The sequence below is a fragment of the Puntigrus tetrazona genome, chromosome 5 (genome assembly GCF_018831695.1).
Source record: "Puntigrus tetrazona isolate hp1 chromosome 5, ASM1883169v1, whole genome shotgun sequence".
In the NCBI taxonomy this organism is placed as follows: domain Eukaryota; kingdom Metazoa; phylum Chordata; class Actinopteri; order Cypriniformes; family Cyprinidae; genus Puntigrus; species Puntigrus tetrazona.
Genome location: NC_056703.1, coordinates 25,218,164 through 25,229,903, shown reverse-complemented (window position 1 = coordinate 25,229,903; position 11,740 = coordinate 25,218,164).

The following is an 11,740-nucleotide window of genomic DNA, read 5'->3' as shown; positions in this document are numbered from 1 at the left end:
TTTAGCGCAGTTTTACCATCCTTTACCATACTTTTACAAGTATTTGTAATTGTTAGGCCTTATGTTTATGAAACATTGTTGTATCCTATACGTCATACAGTATAATAATATGCAAATGTCTCAACAAAAAAATATTTTATTAAATCATCAAAATTAAAAAAACTAAACAATTTTTAACAGGAAAACTAGAGACAGCATAAAAAGCTTTTTCTTCACTTTCTTCATTTCTGCTCATAGAAGTCAAGAACAAATCTAATTGTGCAATTTGAGTTCTGAAAAGAAGTTCTGTATAAAAAACTAAAAACAGACTGAAAAGGCTTGTTTTGATTTAAAAGTGCATATAAAAGCTTTTTCTCCAAAACTAGAAACTTTTAAAGCATTTTTTGGCTTGTTTTGAAAGTGCATAAAAACTTTTAAAGCATTTCTAAGCATTACTAAGCAAATTGTGCATTTTGAGATCTGTTGCTTAGTTCTTGATTTCTATAAGCAGAAATGCATGTTTTAGTGCTTCTAAGCGAATGAACTCAAACAAAGAAATGCTTTAAAAGTTGTTTCTGAGTAAAAAAAAAAGCTTTTTCTTGCAGTTTCAAAACAGAACAAGCCTTTATTGTCTTTTTCTAGTTTTGGACACAGAAATTCATTTCAGAGCTCAAAATGTACAATTTGCTTAGCTCTTGACTTCTGTGACCTAAAATGCTGTTTTAGTGCTTCTGAGCAAATAAACTCAAATTAAGGAAAGAGATACATTAAAAGTTGTTTCTGTTTCAGTCTCTTCAGTCTGTTTCTAGTTTTGGACACAGAAAGTCATTTCAGAGCTCAAAATGCACAACTTGCTTAGTTCTTGACCCTCATGAGCAGAAATGCTGTTTTAGTGCTTCTGGGGAACTTAACTCAAAATAAGTCAAGAAATACTTTAAAAGTTATTTCTCAGTGAGAAACAACTACTTTTTCATGCAGTTTTAAAACAGATCAAGCCCTTTCCGTCTCTTTTTGGTTTTGAACGCAAAAAGTCATTTCAGAGCTCGAAACGCACAATTTGCTTAGTTCTTGACTTATATGAGCAGAAATGCTATTTTAGTGTTTCTGAGCAAATGAACTCAAAATAAGTCAAGAGATACTTCAAAAATTGTTTGTCAGTGAGAAAAGGCTTTTTCATGCAAAATCAAAGCAGACCATGCCTTTTCAGTCTGTTTCTAGTTTTGGACACAGAAAGTCATTTCAGAGTTCAAAATGCACAATTTGATTAGTTCTTGACTTCTATGAGCAGAAATCATATTTTAGTGCTTCTGAGCAAACTAACTCAAAACAAGCAAAGAAATGCTTTAAATGTTGTTTCTCAGTGAGAAAAGGCTTTTTCATGCAGTTGCAAAGCAGAACAAGCCTTTTCAGTCTGTTTCTAGTTTTGGACACAGAAAGTCATTTCAGAGTTCAAAATGCACAATTTGCTTAGTTCTTGACTTCTATGAGCAGAAATCATGTTTTAGTGCTTCTGATCAAATTAATTCAAAACATGCAAAGAAATTCTTTAAAAGTTGTTTCTAGATGAGAAGGCTTTTTCATGCAGTTTCAAAGCAGAACAAGCCTTTTCAGTCTGTTTCTAGTTTTGGACACAGAAAGTCATTTCAGAGCTCAAAATGCACAATTTGCTAAGTTCTTGACTTCTTTGAGCAGAAATGATGTTTTTTAGTGCTTCAAAGCAAATGAACTAAAAACAAGCAAAGAAATGCTTTAAAAGTTGTTTCTCAGTGCGAAAAGGCTTTATCAAGCAGTTTCAAAGCAGAACAAGCCTTTTCAGACTGTTTCCAGTTATGAACACAAAAAGTCATTTCAGAGCTCAAAATGCACAATTTGCTTAGTTTTTGACTTCTATGAGCAGAAATTATGTTTTAGTGCTTCTGAGCAAATGAACTGAAAACAAGCAAAGAAATGCTTTAAATGTTGTTTCTCAGTGAGAAAAGGCTTTTTCATGCAGTTGCAAAGCAGAACAAGCCTTTTCAGTCTGTTTCTAGTTTTGGACACAGAAAGTCATTTCAGAGTTCAAAATGCACAATATGCTTTTTTTTTACTCTATGAGCAGAAATGATGTTTTAGTGCTTCTGAGCAAATTAACTCAAAACAAGCAAAGAAATGCTTTAAAAGTTGTTTCTCAGTGAGAAAAGGCTTTTTCATGCAGTTTCAAAGCAGAACAAGCCTTTTCAGTCTGTTTCTAGTTTTGGACACAGAAAGTCATTTCAGAGTTCAAAATGCACAATTTGATTAGTTTTTGACTTCTATGAGCAGAAATGATGTTTTAGTGCTTCTGAGCAAACTAACTCAAAACAAGCAAAGAAATGCTTTAAATGTTGTTTCTCAGTGAGAAAAGGCTTTTTCATGCAGTTGCAAAGCAGAACAAGCCTTTTCAGTCTGTTTCTAGTTTTGGACACAAAAAGTCATTTCAGAGCTCAAAATGCACAATTTGCTTAGTTTTGACTTCTATGAGCAGAAATCATGTTTTAGTGCTTCTGAGCAAATTAACTCAAAACAAGCAAAGAAATGCTTTAAATGTTGTTTCTCAGTGAGAAAAGGCTTTTTCATGCAGTTTCAAAGCAGAACAAGCCTTTTCAGTCTGTTTCTAGTTTTGGACACAAAAAGTCATTTCAGAGCTCAAAATGCACAATTTGCTTAGTTTTTGACTTCTATGAGCAGAAATGATGTTTTAGTGCTTCTGAGCAAATTAACTCAAAACAAGCAAAGAAATGCTTTAAAAGTTGTTTCTCAGTGAGAAAAGCTTTTTCATGCAGTTGCAAAGCAGAACAAGCCTTTTCAGTCTGTTTCTAGTTTTGGACACAGAAAGTCATTTCAGAGCTCAAAATGCACAATTTGCTTAGTTTTTGACTTCTATGAGCAGAAATGATGTTTTAGTGCTTCTGAGCAAATGAACTCAAAACAAGCAAAGAAATGCTTTAAATGTTGTTTCTCAGTGAGAAAAGGCTTTTTCATGCAGTTTCAAAGCAGAACAAGCTTTTCCAGTCTGTTTCTAGTTTTGATCACAGAAAGTCATTTCAGAGCTCAAAATGCACAATTTGCTTAGTTTTTGACTTCTATGAGCAGAAATGATGTTTTAGTGCTTCTGAGCAAAAGAACTCAAAACAAGCAAAGAAATGCTTTAAATGTTGTTTCTCAGTGAGAAAAGGCTTTTTCATGCAGTTGCAAAGCAGAACAAGCCTTTTCAGTCTGTTTCTAGTTTTGGACACAGAAAGTCATTTCAGAGCTCAAAATGCACAATTTGATTAGTTTTTTGACTTCTATGAGCAGAAATGATGTTTTAGTGCTTCTGAGCAAATAAGTCAAAACAAGCAAAGAAATGCTTTAAAAGTTGTTTCTCAGTGAGAAAAGGCTTTTTCATGCAGTTTCAAAGCAGAACAAGCTTTTCCAGTCTGTTTCTAGTTTTGGACACAGAAAGTCATTTCAGAGCTCAAAATGCACAATTTGCTTAGTTTTTGACTTCTATGAGCAGAAATGCTGTTTTAGTGCTTTTGAGCAAAAGAACTGAAAACAAGCAAAGAAATGCTTTAAAAGTTGTTTCTCAGTGAGAAAAGGCTTTTTCATGCAGTTTCAAAGCAGAACAAGCCTTTTCAGTCTGTTTCTAGTTTTGACACAAAAAGTCATTTCAGAGCTCAAAATGCACAATTTGCTTAGTTTTTGACTTCTATGAGCAGAAATGATGTTTTAGTGCTTCTGAGCAAATTAACTCAAAACAAGCAAAGAAATGCTTTAAATGTTGTTTCTCAGTGAGAAAAGGCTTTTTCATGCAGTTGCAAAGCAGAACAAGCCTTTTCAGTCTGTTTCTAGTTTTGGACACAAAAAGTCATTTCAGAGCTCAAAATGCACAATTTGCTTAGTTTTTGACTTCTATGAGCAAAAATGATGTTTTAGTGCTTCTGAGCAAATGAACTCAAAACAAGCAAAGAAATGCTTTAAAAGTTTGTTCTCAGTGAGAAAAGGCTTTTTCATGCAGTTGCAAAGCAGAACAAGCCTTTTCAGTGTATTTCTAGTTTTTGACACAAAGAGTCTTTTCAGAGCTCAAAATGCACATTTTGCTTAGTTTTTGACTTCTATGAGCAGAAATTATGTTTTAGTGCTTCTGCGCAAATGAACTCAAAAACAAGCAAAGAAGTGCTTTAAAGGTTGTTTCTCAGTGAGAAAAAGCTTTTTCATGCAGTTGCAAAGCAGAAAAAGCTTTTTCAGTCTGTTTCAAGTCTTTGGTCACAAAGAAAGTCATTTCAGAGCTCAAAATGCACAATTTGCTTAGTTTTTGACTTCTATGAGCAGAAATGCTGTTTTAGTGCATCTGAGCAAATGAACTCAAAACAAGCAAAGAAATGCTTTAAAGGTTGTTTCTCAGTGAGAAAAAGCTTTTTCATGCAGTTTCAAAGCAGAAAAGCTTTTTCAGTCTGTTTCAAGTTTTGGACACAGAAAGTCATTTTAGAGCTCAAAATGCACAATTTGCTTAGTTTTGACTTCTATGAGCAGAAATGCTGTTTTAGTGCATCTGAGCAAATGAACTCAAAACAAGCAAAGAAATGCTTTAAAGGTTGTTTCTCAGTGAGAAAAAGCTTTTTCATGCAGTTGCAAAGCAGAAAAGCCTTTTCAGTGTTTTCTAGTTTTGGACACAGAAAGTCATTTCAGAGCTCAAAATGCACTTTTTGCTTAGTTTTTGACTTCTATGAGCAGAAATGCTGTTTTAGTGCATCTGAGCAAATGAAGTCAAAACAAGCAAAGAAGTGCTTTAAAGGTTGTTTCTCAGTGAGAAAAGGCTTTTTCATGCAGTTTCAAAGCAGAAAAAGCTTTTTCAGTGTTTTTCTAGTCTTTGACACAGAAAGTCATTTTAGAGCTCAAAATGCACTTTTTGCTTAGTTTTTGACTTCTATGAGCAGAAATGCTGTTTTAGTGCATCTGAGCAAATGACTCAAAACAAGCAAAGAAATGCTTTAAAGGTTGTTTCTCAGTGAGAGAAAGCTTTTCATGCAGTTGCAAAGCAGAAAAGCTTTTTCAGTCTTTTCAAGTTTTTGACACAGAAAGTCATTTTAGAGCTCAAAATGCACAATTTGCTTAGTTTTTGACTTCTATGAGCAGAAATGCTGTTTTAGTGCATCTGAGCAAATGAAGTCAAAACAAGCAAAGAAGTGCTTTAAAGGTTGTTTCTCAGTGAGAAAAAGCTTTTTCATGCAGTAACAAAGCAGAAAAGCTTTTCAGTGTTTTTCAAGTCTTTGACACAGAAAGTCATTTTAGAGCTCAAAATGCACTTTTTGCTTAGTTTTTGACTTCTATGAGCAGAAATGCTGTTTTAGTGCATCTGAGCAAATGAAGTCAAAACAAGCCTAGAAGTGCTTTAAAGGTTGTTTCTCAGTGAGAAAAAGCTTTTTCATGCAGTAACAAAGCAGAAAAAGCTTTTTTTCAGTGTTGTTTCAAGTCTTTGACAGAAAGTCATTTTAGAGCTCAAAATGCACTTTTGCTTAGTTTTTTGACTTCTATGAGCAGAAATGCTGTTTTAGTGCATCTGAGCAAATGAAGTCAAAACAAGCAAAGAAGTGCTTTAAAGGTTGTTTCTCAGTGAGAGAAAGCTTTTTCATGCAGTAACAAAGCAGAAAAAGCTTTTTCAGTGTGTTTCAAGTTTTGGACACAGAAAGTCATTTTAGAGCTCAAAATGCACTTTTTGCTTAGTTTTTGACTTCTATGAGCAGAAATGCTGTTTTAGTGCATCTGAGCAAATGAAGTCAAAACAAGCCTAGAAGTGCTTTAAAAGGTTGTTTCTCAGTGAGAAAAGCTTTTTCATGCAGTAACAAAGCAGAAAAAGCTTTTTCAGTGTTTTCAAGTCTTTGACACAGAAAGTCATTTTAGAGCTCAAAATGCACTTTTTGCTTAGTTTTTGACTTCTATGAGCAGAAATGCTGTTTTAGTGCATCTGAGCAAATGAAGTCAAAACAAGCCTAGAAGTGCTTTAAAGGTTGTTTCTCAGTGAGAGAAAAAGCTTTTTCATGCAGTAACAAAGCAGAAAAGCTTTTTCAGTGTTTTTCAAGTCTTTGACACAGAAAGTCATTTTAGAGCTCAAAATGCACTTTTTGCTTAGTTTTTGACTTCTTATGAGCAGAAATGCAGTTTTAGTGCATCTGAGCAAATGAAGTCAAAACAAGCCTAGAAGTGCTTTAAAGGTTGTTTCTCAGCGAGAGAAAGCTTTTTCATGCAGTAACAAAGCAGAAAAAGCTTTTTCAGTGTTTTCTCAAGTTTTTGACACAGAAAGTCATTTTAGAGCTCAAAATGCACTTTTTGCTTAGTTTTTGACTTCTATGAGCAGAAATGCTGTTTTAGTGCATCTCTGAGCAAATGAAGTCAAAACAAGCCTAGAAGTGCTTTAAAGGTTGTTTCTCAGTGAGAGAAAGCTTTTTCATGCAGTAACAAAGCAGAAAAAGCTTTTCAGTGTTTTTCAAGTCTTTGACACAGAAAGTCATTTTAGAGCTCAAAATGCACTTTTTGCTTAGTTTTTGACTTCTTATGAGCAGAAATGCTGTTTTAGTGCATCTGAGCAAATGAAGTCAAAACAAGCCTAGAAGTGCTTTAAAGGTTGTTTCTCAGTGAGAAAAAGCTTTTTCATGCAGTAACAAAGCAGAAAAAGCTTTTCCAGTGTTTTTCAAGTTTTTGTCACAGAAAGTCATTTTAGAGCTCAAAATGCACTTTGCTTAGTTTTTGACTTCTATGAGCAGAAATGCTGTTTTAGTGCATCTGAGCAAATGAAGTCAAAACAAGCCTAGAAGTGCTTTAAAGGTTGTTTCTCAGTGAGAGAAAGCTTTTTCATGCAGTAACAAAGCAGAAAAAGCTTTTTCAGTGTTTTTCAAGTCTTTGACACAGAAAGTCATTTTAGAGCTCAAAATGCACTTTTTGCTTAGTTTTTGACTTCTATGAGCAGAAATGCTGTTTTAGTGCATCTGAGCAAATGAAGTCAAAACAAGCCTAGAAGTGCTTTAAAAATGCTGTTTTAGTGCATCTGAGCAAATGAAAGTCAAAACAAGCCTAGAAGTGCTTTTTAAAGGTTGTTTCTCAGCGAGAAAAAGCTTTTTCATGCAGTAACAAAGCAGAAAAAGCTTTTTCAGTGTTTTTCAAGTCTTTGATACAGAAAGTCATTTTAGAGCTCAAAATGCACTTTTTGCTTAGTTTTGACTTCTTATGAGCAGAAATGCTGTTTTAGTGCATCTGAGCAAATGAAGTCAAAACAAGCCTAGAAGTGCTTTAAAGGTTGTTTCTCAGCGAGAGAAAGCTTTTTCATGCAGTAACAAAGCAGAAAAAGCTTTTTCAGTGTTATTCAAGTCTTTGACACAGAAAGTCATTTTAGAGCTCAAAATGCACTTTTTGCTTAGTTTTTGACTTCTTATGAGCAGAAATGCTGTTTTAGTGCATCTGAGCAAATGAAGTCAAAACAAGCCTAGAAGTGCTTTAAAGGTTGTTTCTCAGCGAGAGAAAGCTTTTTCATGCAGTAACAAAGCAGAAAAAGCTTTTTCAGTGTTTTTCAAGTCTTTGACACAGAAAGTCATTTTAGAGCTCAAAATGCACTTTTTGCTTAGTTTTTGACTTCTTATGAGCAGAAATGCTGTTTTAGTGCATCTGAGCAAATGAAGTCAAAACAAGCCTAGAAGTGCTTTAAAGGTTGTTTCTCAGCGAGAGAAAGCTTTTTCATGCAGTAACAAAGCAGAAAAAGCTTTTTCAGTGTTTTTCAAGTCTTTGACACAGAAAGTCATTTTAGAGCTCAAAATGCACTTTTTGCTTAGTTTTTGACTTCTTATGAGCAGAAATGCTGTTTTAGTGCATCTGAGCAAATGAAGTCAAAACAAGCCTAGAAGTGCTTTAAAGGTTGTTTCTCAGCGAGAGAAAAGCTTTTTCATGCAGTAACAAAGCAGAAAAAGCTTTTTCAGTGTTTTTCAAGTCTTTGACACAGAAAGTCATTTTAGAGCTCAAAATGCACTTTTTGCTTAGTTTTTGACTTCTTATGAGCAGAAATGCTGTTTTAGTGCATCTGAGCAAATGAAGTCAAAACAAGCCTAGAAGTGCTTTAAAGGTTGTTTCTCAGCAAGAAAAAAGCTTTTTCATGCAGTAACAAAGCAGAAAAAGCTTTTTCAGTGTTTTTCAAGTCTTTGACACAGAAAGTCATTTTAGAGCTCAAAATGCACTTTTTGCTTAGTTTTTGACTTCTTATGAGCAGAAATGCTGTTTTAGTGCATCTGAGCAAATGAAGTCAAAACAAGCCTAGAAGTGCTTTAAAGGTTGTTTCTCAGCGAGAAAGCTTTTTCATGCAGTAACAAAGCAGAAAAAGCTTTTTCAGTGTTTTTCAAGTCTTTGACACAGAGAAAGTCATTTTAGAGCTCAAAATGCACTTTTTGCTTAGTTTTGACTTCTTATGAGCAGAAATGCTGTTTTAGTGCATCTGAGCAAATGAAGTCAAAACAAGCCTAGAAGTGCTTTAAAGGTTGTTTCTCAGCGAGAGAAAGCTTTTTCATGCAGTAACAAAGCAGAAAAAGCTTTTTCAGTGTTATTCAAGTCTTTGACACAGAAAGTCATTTTAGAGCTCAAAATGCACTTTTTGCTTAGTTTTGACTTCTTATGAGCAGAAATGCTGTTTTAGTGCATCTGAGCAAATGAAGTCAAAACAAGCCTAGAAGTGCTTTAAAGGTTGTTTCTCAGCGAGAGAAAGCTTTTTCATGCAGTAACAAAGCAGAAAAAGCTTTTTCAGTGTTTTTCAAGTCTTTGACACAGAAAGTCATTTTAGAGCTCAAAATGCACTTTTTGCTTAGTTTTTGACTTCTTATGAGCAGAAATGCTGTTTTAGTGCATCTGAGCAAATGAAGTCAAAACAAGCCTAGAAGTGCTTTAAAGGTTGTTTCTCAGCGAGAGAAAGCTTTTTCATGCAGTAACAAAGCAGAAAAAGCTTTTTCAGTGTTATTCAAGTCTTTGACACAGAAAGTCATTTTAGAGCTCAAAATGCACTTTTTGCTTAGTTTTTGACTTCTTATGAGCAGAAATGCTGTTTTAGTGCATCTGAGCAAATGAAGTCAAAACAAGCCTAGAAGTGCTTTAAAGGTTGTTTCTCAGCGAGAGAAAGCTTTTTCATGCAGTAACAAAGCAGAAAAAGCTTTTTCAGTGTTTTCAAGTCTTTGACACAGAAAGTCATTTTAGAGCTCAAAATGCACTTTTTGCTTAGTTTTTGACTTCTTATGAGCAGAAAATGCTGTTTTAGTGCATCTGAGCAAATGAAGTCAAAACAAGCCTAGAAGTGCTTTAAAGGTTGTTTCTCAGCGAGAGAAAGCTTTTTCATGCAGTAACAAAGCAGAAAAAGCTTTTTCAGTGTTATTCAAGTCTTTGACACAGAAAGTCATTTTAGAGCTCAAAATGCACTTTTTGCTTAGTTTTTGACTTCTTATGAGCAGAAATGCTGTTTTAGTGCATCTGAGCAAATGAAGTCAAAACAAGCCTAGAAGTGCTTTAAAGGTTGTTTCTCAGCGAGAGAAAGCTTTTTCATGCAGTAACAAAGCAGAAAAAGCTTTTTCAGTGTTTTTCAAGTCTTTGACACAGAAAGTCATTTTAGAGCTCAAAATGCACTTTTTGCTTAGTTTTTGACTTCTTATGAGCAGAAATGCTGTTTTAGTGCATCTGAGCAAATGAAGTCAAAACAAGCCTAGAAGTGCTTTAAAGGTTGTTTCTCAGCGAGAGAAAGCTTTTTCATGCAGTAACAAAGCAGAAAAAGCTTTTTCAGTGTTATTCAAGTCTTTGACACAGAAAGTCATTTTAGAGCTCAAAATGCACTTTTTGCTTAGTTTTTGACTTCTTATGAGCAGAAATGCTGTTTTAGTGCATCTGAGCAAATGAAGTCAAAACAAGCCTAGAAGTGCTTTAAAGGTTGTTTCTCAGCGAGAGAAAGCTTTTTCATGCAGTAACAAAGCAGAAAAAGCTTTTTCAGTGTTTTTCAAGTCTTTGACACAGAAAGTCATTTTAGAGAGCTCAAAATGCACTTTTTGCTTAGTTTTTGACTTCTTATGAGCAGAAATGCTGTTTTAGTGCATCTGAGCAAATGAAGTCAAAACAAGCCTAGAAGTGCTTTAAAGGTTGTTTCTCAGCGAGAAAAGCTTTTTCATGCAGTAACAAAGCAGAAAAAGCTTTTTCAGTGTTTTCAAGTCTTTGACACAGAAAGTCATTTTAGAGCTCAAAATGCACTTTTTGCTTAGTTTTTGACTTCTTATGAGCAGAAATGCTGTTTTAGTGCATCTGAGCAAATGAAGTCAAAACAAGCCTAGAAGTGCTTTAAAGGTTGTTTCTCAGCGAGAGAAAGCTTTTTCATGCAGTAACAAAGCAGAAAAAGCTTTTTCAGTGTTTTCAAGTCTTTGACACAGAAAGTCATTTTAGAGCTCAAAATGCACTTTTTGCTTAGTTTTTGACTTCTTATGAGCAGAAATGCTGTTTTAGTGCATCTGAGCAAATGAAGTCAAAACAAGCCTAGAAGTGCTTTAAAGGTTGTTTCTCAGCGAGAGAAAGCTTTTTCATGCAGTAACAAAGCAGAAAAAGCTTTTTCAGTGTTTTTCAAGTCTTTGACACAGAAAGTCATTTTAGAGCTCAAAATGCACTTTTTGCTTAGTTTTTGACTTCTTATGAGCAGAAATGCTGTTTTAGTGCATCTGAGCAAATGAAGTCAAAACAAGCCTAGAAGTGCTTTAAAGGTTGTTTCTCAGCGAGAAAAGCTTTTTCATGCAGTAACAAAGCAGAAAAAGCTTTTTCAGTGTTTTTCAAGTCTTTGACACAGAAAGTCATTTTAGAGCTCAAAATGCACTTTTTGCTTAGTTTTTGACTTCTTATGAGCAGAAATGCTGTTTTAGTGCATTGAGCAAAATGAAGTCAAAACAAGCCTAGAAGTGCTTTAAAGGTTGTTTCTCAGCGAGAGAAAGCTTTTTCATGCAGTAACAAAGCAGAAAAAGCTTTTTCAGTGTTTTCAAGTCTTTGACACAGAAAGTCATTTTAGAGCTCAAAATGCACTTTTTGCTTAGTTTTTGACTTCTTATGAGCAGAAATGCTGTTTTAGTGCATCTGAGCAAATGAAGTCAAAACAAGCCTAGAAGTGCTTTAAAGGTTGTTTCTCAGCGAGAGAAAGCTTTTTCATGCAGTAACAAAGCAGAAAAAGCTTTTTCAGTGTTTTTCAAGTCTTTGACACAGAAAGTCATTTTAGAGCTCAAAATGCACTTTTTGCTTAGTTTTTGACTTCTTATGAGCAGAAATGCTGTTTTAGTGCATCTGAGCAAATGAAGTCAAAACAAGCCTAGAAGTGCTTTAAAGGTTGTTTCTCAGCGAGAGAAAGCTTTTTCATGCAGTAACAAAGCAGAAAAAGCTTTTTCAGTGTTTTCAAGTCTTTGACACAGAAAGTCATTTTAGAGCTCAAAATGCACTTTTTGCTTAGTTTTTGACTTCTTATGAGCAGAAATGCTGTTTTAGTGCATCTGAGCAAATGAAGTCAAAACAAGCCTAGAAGTGCTTTAAAGGTTGTTTCTCAGCGAGAGAAAGCTTTTTCATGCAGTAACAAAGCAGAAAAAGCTTTTTCAGTGTTTTCAAGTCTTTGACACAGAAAGTCATTTTAGAGCTCAAAATGCACTTTTTGCTTAGTTTTTGACTTCTTATGAGCAGAAATGCTGTTTTAGTGCATCTGAGCAAATGAAGTCAAAACAAGCCTAGA